At 43.0% G+C, this 13,930-nt stretch overlaps 1 protein-coding gene across 2 annotated transcripts in view; it reads left to right on the forward strand.

Moving 5' to 3' along the window:
* The first annotated feature begins 269 nt into the window (after positions 1-269).
* Positions 270-13,930, forward strand: part of B3GALT5 (beta-1,3-galactosyltransferase 5) — a 35,206-nt gene continuing 21,545 nt past the window's right edge. Inside the window, exon 1 of one of the 2 annotated variants that reach the window (XM_032355276.1) lies at positions 270-438. The gene's annotated coding sequence lies outside the window, so the exon portion shown is untranslated. Of the gene's footprint in view, positions 439-9,683; positions 9,748-13,930 lie in introns of those variants that run through there. The other variant, XM_032355286.1, reaches the window with a different exon arrangement.

Raw genomic sequence — 13,930 nt, forward strand, 5'->3', positions numbered from 1 at the left:
TGAGCAGATGTCACCCTCGGGGAAGGTCTGGTGCTCCTTGAAGGATGCTCTTCCCCTCGCGGCTACGGAGGCGGAACGCGGTGGACAGCTCCTGTCGCCACTCCTGGCGGCTCTCCCGGGTGGTCCTGCCACTCCCCGAGACCCGCGCCGGGCTGCTGGGGGAGGGGGGATCCGGGGCGCCCCCCATCCCGGCTCCACCCCCGCCGCAGCGCCCAGCGTCCGCGCCCGCCCGCCGCCTCACCTATCAGATTTCCCGTGCGCATCGCCGCGCGGCTCCTCCCACCTCCTAAATGCCTTGCGGAGGGGACAGCCGCCCTCGGCCTGGACCCAGCGTCTGCGACGACCGGCCGCGCGCCTGTGGCTCTGTCCGCCGCGTTGCGGCTCTGAGCGTGCGGTGGCTGCAGCCCCACCGGGCCGCGGGGGCGTGCGAGGCGCAGGGTGAGGCCGGGAGGTGCGGGCACGGAGGGCGCGGGGGGCGCGGGGAGCGCGGGGGGCGCGGGGGTGCGGGCGCAGGGGCCACGAGAAGTGCGGGGGTGCTGGAGGAGCGGGGTGCTGGGGGCGCGGCAGATGCGGAGAGGGGGTTCCAGGAGGTGCGGGCCCTTGGGACGCGGGGGTCCGGGAGGTAGGGGGGCGGAGGTTGTGCGGGAACGCGGGGGTCCGAGAAATGTGCGGGCAGGGGGGCGCGCAGGGGTCAGAGAGGCCCAGACGCGGGGGACGTGGAGGTCCAGGTGAGGGCCCCGGGGGTTGAGGGAGGAGCGGACGCAGGAGGCGCCCGGGGCGCGGATCCTGCGGGGCAGCGGGTGCTGGGACTTGAAGGTGCGGGGTTGGTGGGGGCGCGGGGGCTCTTCGGACTGCCCTGCGTTTAGGAGGAGCGCGGGGACGCCTGGCTTGTCCTGTTTCTTTTTTCTTTTTTAAATTAAGGAAAAAAAGATGGTTACAGACCAGATCTCATGAAACTTGGTCTAAAAGTGCCTTTATTTATTTTTTTTAATTTACCGTGTGTGTGTGTGTGTGTGTGTGTGTGTACATTTAAGTCCGACTCTCAGCACTTTTAAACTACATAACACAGAGCTGTCCATTTTACTTACGGCGTCACACATATATCCTCAGGACCTCTCCGTTTCCTGCACCCTAGCCCCTGGCAACCTCTTGACCATTCTCTGTTGAGTTCCACTTTTTTTTTTTTTTTTAAATTTTGCGTGTAAGTGATATCGTGCGGTGTTGTCTTTGCCTGTTTTCCTTTTCCTCGCACTTAGCACGATGCCCTCCAAGATGATTCACGTTGTTGCTCGGCAGGATTTCCTTACTTCTTAAGATTGAATACCATTCAGTTCTTTAGTTATTTTCCGGGTTTGTCTGTTTTTTGTTTGTTTGTTTGTTTTTAATGGGTTTATCTGTCCACAGATACTAGGTTTTATGGTTTTTTTTTTTAATGGGTTTATCTGTCCACAGATACTTGGTTGTTTCTCTATCTTGAATATTGTGAATATTGCTGCGGTGAACACGGGAGTACAGATGTCTCTGAGATCATGTTTTTGTTTCCTTTGGGCTATGTACTAAGAAGTGAGATTGTTGGGTCATGTGTTCTAGCCTTACTTTCCCCCTCTGGCTTTCCCTGTAGCTGTGCGGTGTGTGTTCCCACTGATGGTGCCCCCCCGCCCGCCCCCCCTTTCCCCGGCAGACTTGTTATCTCTTGTCTTTTTGATAATAGACATCCGAACAGACGTGAGGTTATCGTGGTTTTGACTTGCATTTCCCTGATGATCAGTGATGTTGAGCACCTTTGCAGGTACTTGTTAGCCATGTGGATTTTTTGGAAAAATGTCTATTCTGGTCCTTTGCCCCGTTTCTAACGGAGTCTTTATTTTTATCTTTGCTATTGATAACAGCATATTCATTTACAAAGTATCATCTGTATTCACACCACACACTTGAGGAGGTGGTGTTTCTGCGGTGGGCATGGTGCAAATGTGCCATCGGAGAATTAGCTCAGGCTAGAAGCACCTTAGAGTTAAGATGAATAAACCCACCTGAGAAACAAACCCCAACCCCTAGCAGTCTGCGTGGATGGCTTTCTGCAGTGGGGCGTTATGGAGGGCGTTGGGGGGAGGTGGGGCAGGTTGCCAAGGGTGGCTTCTTATGAAGAAGCCACAGTAGCGGTTTCGGCTTTGAGGAGAGGACTAGAAGGATGTCTCTTTAGGTCATTACCAAGTAAAGTGAGATGCCTGAAGATTTTATAATCAGTGTTTGTCATCATATCTGTGTCAGTTATGTGCATGCGTGTACACGTGTGTGTGTCTCATGTAGGGTAAATGTGTGTGGTAAATATTATACCTGACTTCATTCTATCCTATTTGTTTCACTTTTTTTTTTACCCCCTGTTTAGGTGTTTGACTTGGGATTAATACAGCTTCCAATAGAAACCCCTTTCTGAGTCTGCAGTAATTGGATGTTGTGAAGTCATTTTTCACCCTTCCTTTATGTTAGCATGACAAACTTACAGAAGTCCCTGTTAGGTATTTACCTGTTATAAATATTAACATCAACTGCCCCCCCTGCACTGCCATCTCCCTCACTTGCTGTTTCTGCCCTTACTTCATGAGATGCAGGAGGCAGATTTAATAAAGAGAGGCATCAGGGGAGGTGTCATTTTCCCGGGAGTGCTGGGGCTGGGGATGGCTGTAGAGTATTTTATCGATGGAAATTCCTAGAGTCCCATTTGTGGGTAAATGCGTTCTGATTCTGCCCATCCTCACATGTATTAAAATACTTTAGTTAGGTTGCGTAGTCTTGTATGGGCACATCTTTTATGGTGTTTCTTCTTTAACAGGTGCATGTAATATGCAAATTGTTTCAAAGAGAGCATTTAATATCTTCCTTTTAGTGGAATGAATCAGACAGAGGAAGACACATGTTCTCACTTATATGTGGAATCTAAAAAACAAAACAAAACAAAACAAAAAAAACAACCCAAACTGAATTCATAGAGGGAGAGAATGTATCAGTGGTTGCCGGAGGCGGGGTGAAGGTGGGTGGGGAAAATGGGTACAGGACATCCAACAGTACAAATTCTGGTTATAAGACACATAAGTCCTGGGGATGTAATGTGCAGCATGGTAAAAATACAGGTACCTATCTCTTCTTGTAAGGAATGGCTGCATGTGTATTAAAACCTGTTTTCTGTCTTTCATGTTTCCCTTTTCAAGTCAATTCATATTTTATAGTTCTTTTGTTAGGTAAATTAAAAAATAAGTAAATTTTTGTGGTCCATTGGCATTAAGTTCCTGCATAAGTGATTCAAAGCATAAAGACATTTCACTGAGTTGTCGTCTCCAAACAGTGGCAAAGACAGTGTTGTCTCTACAAAGGTTGTTCCAGAACATGGGCACCATTTCTCTTGTAGGATTTCTAAGTGGGTGCTTTGAAGAGACAAGGACCATGGTTGATGTCTGATTTTATGAGAGTCTACGTACCTGATCGAGCTTCCTTGAACAGATGTTGGTCTTCATCGTTTCGTCAGAGGATGCCAGTGGGCAACCCCCCTTCCTCAGCCCTGCCAGGCTGGCAGTAGTGGCTGCAGACTTGGGCCAGTTCCTGAAGGGGTTTCAGGGGCTCTGACACTGCCTTCCTGAGCACGGAGCTGGCCTTGACTCTGAGTCAGGATCAGGTGTCCCAGGGGTTCCCTTTGCTTCATCAGGATGCTTGTTCATTTGAACGGGCGTTGGATCAAATTTCTACCTGGTGTTCTGCCAGGACTAGGTCCTCATCCTGAATCCTGGTTCCAGTGGCGGTGAAATGCTGCTTGGGCCTTGTCATCCTCTCTCCCCAGATGACCGGGATGCTGACTCAGGTGAACCTGGGAGACCTTGAACTACCACATCCCTATCCACCTGAACATAACTGTCGATAGTCAGGAGCTCCCAGAAACCTTGTTTCTGCCATTGGAGCCCTTGGTAGACCCCAGGCTTGAGACCTCCTGTGGTTTTCTCCTGACCAGTGGCATGCTTCTGCTTCCTCTCTCTGTCCCCAGGGAAGCCCCATGAATGGGTGAGGGCTCCTCCCAGCCCTCCTAATTCCAGGCTCTTTTCCTTTGCCCCTGACCTGAGGAGGGGGTTCCTTCAAGCTTTGTGGATGGTCTCCTGTGGGTTTTGATGACTTTTCTTTGCCTGCAAGGCAGTGAGAGCTGTCTGAGCCTGTGTCTGAAGAAGACAGGTGAATGGGTGGCCAGGATGACTTAGAGAGATCTTGTCAAACAATATGGCCTGCAGATGAAACCCAGAATTATGAGATTTGGGTGTCAGGTAATGAGACTCATTTGAAAACAGATCAACCAGAATTTTTACCAGAAGTTGTTTGGGACCAAGTTGAGTTTGTAAAGTAGCTGGTCTTCCATTTCCTCATTCAGCAAATCCTGTAAGTCCTGTGGAGATGAGGGGCTTGGGCTCTGGACCATGAGGCCTGGGTTCACAGTCCCAGCTCTGCCAGATGCTTGTGTGACCTTGGGCATGCTCCTTAATTTCTCTGTGCCTTAGTTTCCCCTGTTGACATCCAAGACAATAGTGCTTATTTCATACTGGGAGGGGGTAGGAGGATTAGATAGACCTCTGTAAATAAAGTTTTAGAACAGCATTACTGTGTAAATAAGAGCCACACAAGTAGCCATTATATTATTATTATTATTATTATTATTGGCTCATTTTGTGCCAGGCATTTTACCATGCTGAATAAAACTGTCTTGGGTCAAGAATGAGGCATAAACATAACACAACAAAATTAGTTTTCTATTATTGAATTAAAAAAACACACGAACCTCGCTTTTAAAGGTCATTGCCAGAAAAATGTGCCCATACTGTTTCGTGCAACAGCATTTTGCTGGAATAAAATGACCAATGTCAGGGGAACGGTATTTAATTTTTGTCTAAATTTTGGTCTCCGACTCTTTTATTGAACCTCTGGCCTTCTGTAGTTATCTGAAGCCGTTCCTGAGCATCCTGTTTGGGCTTACAGCTGTGTTCTCTGTTGCTGCTTCTTTGTCTCTCATTGGTTTGACTTGTTTGCTTTGGCTCTCCACATGTTTCCTGAGCTCTGCAGGTTCCCCTTCTCATCTCTCTCTTTCACGTTGTCATCTCATGCTTTTGTTCTTGTTTTGCTGATTTCATGTTCTTCATGTCTTATAGCAGCAGATCGTTTATTGTAAAATCTTTCATTTCATTTTTAAATTTTTATTTATTCATTTTCTTAAGATTTTATTTATTTATTGGACAGAGAAAGAGACAGCAAGAGAGGGAACACAAGCAGGGGGAGTGGGAGGAAAAGCAGGCTTCCCACTGAGCAAGGAGCCTGATGCGGGGCTTGATCCCAGGACCCTGGGATCACGACCTGAGCCGAAGGCAGATGTCGAATGACTCAGCTGCAGGCGTCCCCTGTGGTCAACATGTCTAAAGCTTAAAGTGCACCATATTACAACAACAGCTTTTAAAATCACCGTTTATTGTACTAATCATTCCAGTTGCTAATGAAATATTCTAAATCAACCTCCAGGCTAAACGTGTTCATCTAGAGATGGAGACGGGCTGGAGAAATTTCATCCCATCCAGGGATAGTTCCCTCGTGTTCCCGGAGGATCACAGCACCCACGTGAGAACTTGTAACCCACTGCTGGGAGTCTGTTTTCTTCCAGGCTGGCTTCTTCATTTGTCTTTCACACATTTCCTTCCCTTTGCTGTCCCTTCTTTTCTGTGCTGTTACACGCATTTGCTGTTTCTCCCTGTCAAGTATATTTAAGAAGGGCAGATGCAGCTATACCTTCAGACGTAATTTGAATGAATTGTCCTTGGCTGCTTCTCTCCTTATGTGAGAATTATTATTGTTATTATTTCTTGCATGGAGCTTGATGTTGTGTTCTGGATATTATGTTTTATCTATTTTTCTGTTGTCTGAGGATATGAAGGAGGAGGAGAAGGAGTTAGAATCGTGGTTAATTACAATTGGTGGCTTTAGTCTTTCTTTGTGCATCCTGTAATTGTATAAAAAGTTGTTTTCGGGCGCCTGGGTGGCTCAGTGTGTTGAGCCTCTGCCTTCGGCTTGGGTCATGATCCCGGGGTCCTGGGATGCAGCCCTGCATCATGCTTTCTGCTCAGCAGGGAGCCTGCTTCCCGGTCTCTCTCTCTCTGCCTGCCTCTCTGCCTACTTGTGATCTCTCTGTCTGTCGAATGGATGAATAAAATCTTAAAAAAAAAAGTCGTTTTCAGCATACACTGGGGTTTCAGATTGCCTCCAAATTCATAATGTAGCTTAGAATCACTAATTTTTTTTTCAAATTATGAAGTATTTCAAATATACAGATGAGTTAGGATTTAAAATATATTAAACATTTAATTCTAGAAGCTACACCGAGGCAAATTTAACATTTAAAAGGCAAGAAAAGGGGCGCCTGTGTGGCTCTGTGGGTTAAGCCTCTGCCTTTGGCTCAGGTCATGATCCCAGGGACCTGGGATTGAGCCCCACATTGGGCTCTCTGCCCAGCGGGGATCCTGCCCCTCACCCCCGGCCGCCTGCTTCTCTACCTACTTGTGATCTCTGTCTGTTAAATAAATAAATAAATAAAATCTTTAAAAAAAATAAATAAAAGGCAAGAAAAAACAAAAATGAAGATACAAGTCACAATGAATGAAATAGAGAATAAAACAGTTTGCGGACTCAAAAACTCTTTGTTAGAAAAACCAGTGATGTAAAGCCCAGCAAGATTTAACCAAAAAGAGAAAAGAGCATAAATAAACCATATAAAAAATAAATAAGGTCCACAACCATGGAAAAACAACAATTTTATTTATTTATTTTCATTTTTTTAAGGGGAGAGAGAGAGAGCACATGCTCATGAGTGAGGGAGGGAGGGGGGAAGGGAGAAGTAGAGAAAATCCCCAGCAGATGCCATGCTGAGTGTGGAGCCTGACTTAGGGTTTGACCCCAGGCCCCTGAGATCATGATTCGGGCCTAAATCAGGAGTGGATGCTCAACCAGATGAGTCAGCAGGCACCCAAGAAACAGTTTTAAATCACAATAGAATGTTAAAAACAACTTTATGCCATTACATTTCAGAACTTAGATGAAATCATTTTGTAAAAAATCACAAGTGACAGAGTTCACTGAAGAAGAACTAGAACTTGAATAAAAAATAGCAATGAAAGACATGGAATTTGTAATCAAAATTGTACCTGTTTCCATCCTAAAATACAATAACCCCCCAAAATTTAGAGGTGAATTTCATTAAATATTAAGGGAACAACAACAAAAACAACCCTTCTGTTGTGCAAACTATTATAGAAAACAGAAGAATTCCCAACTTCAGATAAGGACAGTAAAAGAAAAGAAAATTATTAACCGTGTCTCTTCTAAATATGAATGGGAAGTTCCTAAATGATCCATCAGGTTTTTATTAATATATGACATCAGTAAATTAAAGAAGGGAAAAAAACACTAGATTACCTCAAACAATGCAACCCAAAATAAAAAATTGATGAAATTCAGCACTAATTCATGACGAAGAGGGAACTTTCTTAATTTGTCAAAGGTATTTATCAAATACCTAACATAAATATCATATTAACGGTGAAACTTAAAAGAATTCCTGTTAAAGTCAAGAGCTAGATAAAGATCTCATGATCACTGCTTTTACTAAACGTTGTACTTGAGGTTCTAGTCTGTGTTAAGAGCGGAAAAGAAACTAAGTCATTCTTATTTGCAGACAGTATTGGATCAGATCAAATAGTCTAGATTATGCCACAGTAATAGATCTTACCCCCCATCTCAGATCTTAAGGCTCTAAGTCTGTTTTCACAGAAGCAAGGTCTACTGCTGATCCAAGCAACTTTTGGGGGAAGCTTTCCTTCATGTACTGATATATCAACAGTATCAACTATATCAACAGTATCAACAGTATCAACTGTTGTATCAGCACTCAACACAACACCATTTGGATCTTATGGCATATTTGTATCAGGCAGAACAGAGAGCTAGAAAATCAAGCATCTGCTCTGAAGTCTCTCACCATTCAGCACTTTGGCTCACATTTCACTGGCCAGAAAAAGTCACATGGCTGTGTTTAACTTCCGAAGTTTAGAAAGTGAAGCCCTCCCACAAATAAACAAAATATCAAAGTTATATACATTAAACATTAAAAAGAATCTATTAGATTTATTTATCCTCTGTTGCCCTAGTTATTGAATAAAATTTACTAGTATTCTTCATCAGATCATTATTACTACTAGTTTTTGGTTTGCTTGTGCTATTTTCTGAGATGTGTACAAATACAATTTATCCCTGTAATACTGTCAGTTTTTGTGATATGTTTTGAGCTATGTTGCAACAAGTTTGTAAGTTTATCAGGGATCTATATCACAAAATCACATAGTGAGCTGCTGCGTTGTATTGATGCTCTTGGCTTGAATTCCCTTCTGTCTGCACTAGGGCTGCACTGGGGATCTCCCTGACCTCAGTTCTTGAAGGTGTCTTTCCCACCGGGCTTTGTGTCTTTACTTTGCTGTGTCATTTGAACCTGCATATGGAAGGAATTTTTTTTCCAATCTGGTAAATTCTGTTTTTAAATAAGTGAGTTTAATATATTTATGATTTCTGAAGTACTTGAACTTATTTTTATTATCTCCTGTGTTTTCTCTTTACCCAGTTTTTTCTTTCATTCTCTTTATAATTTGTTTCCTGTTGAATGAATAAACTTTGCTGTGTTCCCAGTTTCTCCCTTTGTTTTCAAGTTGCAGACTGTATTTCCATTCTTTCATGGATTATCCATAATTTTGAGTGATGTGCTTTAACCATATATAAAGTTTTTCAGTATTTTTTTCAATTTCTGTATCATGACAAGGGTCTCAGCACGGTTTAATTGTCAAATGACCTCTGTCATTTATTTAATAACTGTTGCCTAGTGTTTAGTTTTAAATGTGAATGTTTTAATGTGTTTTAAATGTGAAAAACTAGTTATTTTTATGGACATAAATTAAATTTAACCACATAATTGGTCAATTTCTATGCTTATTGTTGTGTCTTATGTTCCTTGATGTAGGTCTGGGTTTGTATATCTTGCTTAAGTGCATCCATTAATAATTCCTTCAGTAAGACTACATGGTGGTAAAGTTCCTATTTGTGTGTCTGAAAATGTTTTAATCATGGCTTTACTCTTGCGTGTTATTTTAACAGGGTATAAAATTCTAGATGGACGGTTATTTCCTTCTGGTGTTTTGAAGGTAACACTGCATTATCTTCTTTTTTTTTTTAAGTTTAATTTTATTTTTTCTGTGTTCCAAGATTCATTGTTATGTCCCAAACCAGTGCTCCATGCAATATGTGCCCTCCTTAATACGCACCACCTGGCTCACCCATTCCCCTCCCTCCTCCCTTCTGACTTACATCATCATGGGAAATTTCTGTGCATCTAATTGTCAGGATTTTGTGGGTAGTTTGCCTTTCTCTGGTAGGCTTTGAGACTTTCTCCTCCCTCTTGACATTTACAGTTTCGCTGGAATGTTTTGAGGTGTAGATTTACCTATATTTATCATGATGGATACTCAGGCTGCAGTTTCATTTGAGGGCTCCCATCTTCCATTTTGGAAGGTTCTCAGCTGACATTTCTTTCATAATTCTTCTCTGTTATTCCTTTTATTCTTTTCTGCAGGAACTCTTATAATACTAAGTTGACACTCTCAACCTGTCTGCTACATCTCTTTTGACTTTCTGGTAAGTCCTGGTTCTGTTGGAGGCAGTTAGCTTTGGCAGTGGTAATAATTCTCCTTGATGTTAGGCCTTCCTTCACTCTGTGGAAAATGTAAAGTCAAGTGTAGAAGTTTGACCTGATTTTACTCTAGAGGTCCATTTCCCTCAGGTTTCCTACTTACGACCCTGTTCATTTTTCTCTGGCTTGGGAAGGGAGATGAATAAAAATAAAACTTATGAATTTTAGGTCCTCACCTTTCCCTTAATTTTACCACCCCAATTAAAGGTTAATGTAAAATTCTGGCATTTTCAGTGTTTTATCCTGGCTACCATGTTTAAGGACCATACTAATAGCTATGTCTTTCGTTTGAGTGTTGCCTGTCTATTTTTGGCTAGTTGGAACTTACTGTTTTATGTTAGTGTGGACAAAGTAGAGAAACAAATGTCTCAATATGCTATTACACATTTAAGCAATAATAATTGATAATGTTATTCATCCCACGAGCCGTAAGTTCAGAGGGGATGTTCAGTGCCCCACTTTTGTATGAAGCCTAGCACAATGCCCAGATGTTTGACAGCTTTGGAGGGAAACAGGTACCTATTTGAATGAGGCAAATAAATGGTAGATTGGGGGATGGAAGGATGGTGGTCAACATACCATAGACACAGCCTGTTACCAAAGCTACTTGGCTCACTCTGAGTTTCCTGGAGCTTCCATAAATAACTGAATTTGGATTTGTTTTTGATACTCTCATTTGGTTTTCTCAAGGACATAAAGCTCAACTTCCTTCTTTTCTACTTAGTAATAGTCAGGTGACGCCCTCCACAAGTGAAAATAAGATTTATCATCTAGGACTGTAGTTTATTCTTCCCATCCTGACTCTCTCTTGTGAAACTTGGTTTTACCTCTAAGAGTCAGGTTACCAGCTGAGTCTCCCATGGGAAAAAATAATATGTACAAAAAATAACTAAACAACATGCAAAATAAGTAATTGCCTCCAGATTTTTGCTTCTCATTTTAGACTTACATTGTAGCACTTACGTCCAATATTGACTGATGGGCACTTTTTCCTGACTTCTAACACACAGTATTAACACTTGTCTCATTGACACTCTTTCTTGGGTCATCTGCAGGACCCTGTGGCCTGTCAAAGCAGGGTGGTTTGCACACGTTATTCCATCAAGAAAAACATGGAGGAGCTTTTTCAGACTAATGGAAATTGATAGTGCCAAGCACCATGGGGGAGGTTTAAATGATTAGAGAAGCCAAATTATGAGGTCAGAAAGACATTTTTCATGTGGTTGGTTTCTAGTTACTCAGATTTGTAGAGCCGTGGCTCTCACCTGCTGACCCACCTCACCTGTGCTGTTGACCCAGCGATACCCCACTTGGTCAGTCTTTTCTTTATCTGTTTGCTTTCTTCATTAGTCTGTGGGCTGTGTTCCTCACAGACTGTTCTAGGATCAAAGAAATTTGGGCAACCCTGCCCATGAATCTTCTTTTTTTTGAAATTTACTCTGAATGTTAACTTTGTAAAGTTTCCAAAAAGTTCCGCAGTGAAGAAGCCTGTCTAATTTTGTTTAATCCACGGGTTCTCCCACTTGCAATCTACCTCTCTCCTACTGCCAGGCACGCGTAGATCCTCTTGGTGTCTGGTGGGCACGGTTTGGGAAAACCTGCCCTATAGTGATAGGAAGGTTCTCACATCCCCTCTAGCTCTGATCATGGCTTCCTTTCACCTCTTGATTCTTTTTTTCCTTTTTTGTGCTTTACCAAAGTACAATATCAATATAAATTTTATGCACAAAGCTTATAATTCAACACCCCCCCCTTTTTGCTATTGTGGTAAGAGATACATAAATTAAGTTGGTTACATTAGTTTTAGTACATTCATGATATTGTGCTACATTCCCTACTGTCTAGTTGCAGAACTATTTTATTGTGCCTGAAGAAAACCTTGTGCCCCTTATCAGTCACCTCTCCCCACAGTCCCCCTACTCCTGGCAACCACCATTCTACTGTCTGACTCTATGCATCTGACTACTCTTGGGACCTCATATAAGTGGAATCATAGAGTATCTGTCTTTTTATGACTGGCTTATTGTATTTAGCATTATGTCTTCAAGATTTATTCATGTTGTAGCAGGTGTTGAATGTGCTTCCTTTTTAAGGCTGAATGCCATTGCACTGTATGGATAGACCACATTCTGTTATCCATACATCTATTAATGGACACTTGGATTCCTTCCACCTTCTTACTGTTGCAAATGATGTCACTATGAACATGAGTGTACAAATATCTCTTTAAGTTCCTGCTTTCTTCTTTTGGGTAGATACTCAGAAGTGGAGTTACTGGATCATGTAGCAATTCTATGTTTCATTCTTAGAGGAATTGCCATACTGAGGAGTGCCATACCATTTTTACATTCCTATCAGCATCCCACAAGGGTGGGCTCCAATTTCTCCAAAAGCTTGCCAATACTTGTTAATTCTTTACAATTTATTTTTATAATAGCTATCCTGGTGGGTATGAAGTGGGGCTTCATCAAGATTTTGATTTGCATTTCCCTAATGGTGAGTGATGGTGAACATCTTTTCATGAGCCTCTTGTCCATCTGAATTCCTTCTGTGGGGGAATGCCTATTCAAGTCCACTGCCTGTTTTTCTTTTTAAGATTTTATTTTTTTATTTGACAGAGAGAGAGAGAGAGAGAGAGAGAGAGAACAAACACAAGCAGGGGGAATGGGAGAGGGAGAAGCAGGCTTTCTGTTGAATGTGGGGCTCAATCCCAGGACCCTGGGATCATGACCTGAGCTGAAGGCAGATGCCCAATGACTGAGTCACCCATGTACTCCTTATTGTCTTTTTTTTTTTTTTTTAAATCAGTTTTTGGTTTTGTTGATGAACTCCTACTCGTTAACAAATAAGACTCGCTTCCAGTCGTAAACTTTACTGCTGGGAAAGATGTTGGCAGCATCAATTTCTTTTCTGCCATGCTCTCCTCCTCCTGTTTCTCTATCAGCCATCTGATGTCTGACTGGCTGGACCAACCAGCTCCTTTCGTTCCCACCCATGTTTTGGACCTTATAGTCCATACTTTGAACCCTTATCTCTTTAGCTGTTGGTTCCTAGGATGGACAGTTTTGTTTAAGCCCACTCTGACATCACTTCCTTTTTCTTCCTGAAGGATTTTCATCTGCTGTCTAATTTTAGCCACGGTTATTCCACTGAAGCACATTGTGGAAGTCAGAGCACTCCTGGTCCCACGTCTTCTATCGGATTGACCACAATGATGGCCCTTCCTTCTCTAGGCTTCTTTGGTTCCAGAGACACTTCCTGTGACACTGAGATGGGGAGTGAGCAGCAAGTGCAGGACTGTGGGCCCTGGGGTACCTTAGCTTGGCTGTAGATGCTGACTTTGACCATGAACTCACTCCAGGACCCAGGCTGATGACTTCACTCTGCAAGTTTCTTCTCAAAAAACAAACAACAAACAAGCAAACCCCGCCCCAAATTAGTGTCCACCTTGTTGATGTGTGGGGACAACTTGTGAATAATCACATGAAAAGCACTCGGAACAGTTGCTGGCATGCAGGAGGTGTTCGAGTTAGCCACTGTGGGGACGTTAATGTGAGGTTTCTCCTGTGTATCCAGCTGATCCCTTTCCATCCCCATTTCCCTCTCCTGACTCATGTTTTCTAAATTCTATTCTTTGCTCTTCATTATTCTGTTCCTAGACATTGTCTCACTCTTGCCATTTCAGTGTCTCCTTTATGCAGTCAAATCTATCCAGGTCAGTTCTCTACACTTTAGTAGGGAGGCTTCTTATAGCACATTAACTGTGCTGTAGGGACATATGTTTTGGAGGACATTTGACTCTTGTCAGATCACTGCACACCAGCTGCCCCCTCACCGGCTCATCCACAGCCATGGCAGTTCCACTTCAAATCTGGAGGAATTTGGATTTCCACCAGTTTCTATGACTTGCATTATTTTGAAGATGAAATTGCAAATATCATCCTGCACAGTGGACCTGTGGGACCACGTCAAGTGACTATATCCCGGGAATGGTTAAGATGGGATTGTAGAGATTTGTGAATCAAACAAACTAGCATCACGTAAGTCTTAGGAATGATCTAGAGTGTTGCCTGAGTGCTTACTAGTTCCTGGGAACTGTGAAGTACTTACCCGACTTTCACAAAAAGT

The sequence above is a fragment of the Mustela erminea genome, chromosome 1 (assembly GCF_009829155.1).
Source record: "Mustela erminea isolate mMusErm1 chromosome 1, mMusErm1.Pri, whole genome shotgun sequence".
NCBI classification, from domain to species: Eukaryota; Metazoa; Chordata; class Mammalia; order Carnivora; family Mustelidae; genus Mustela; species Mustela erminea.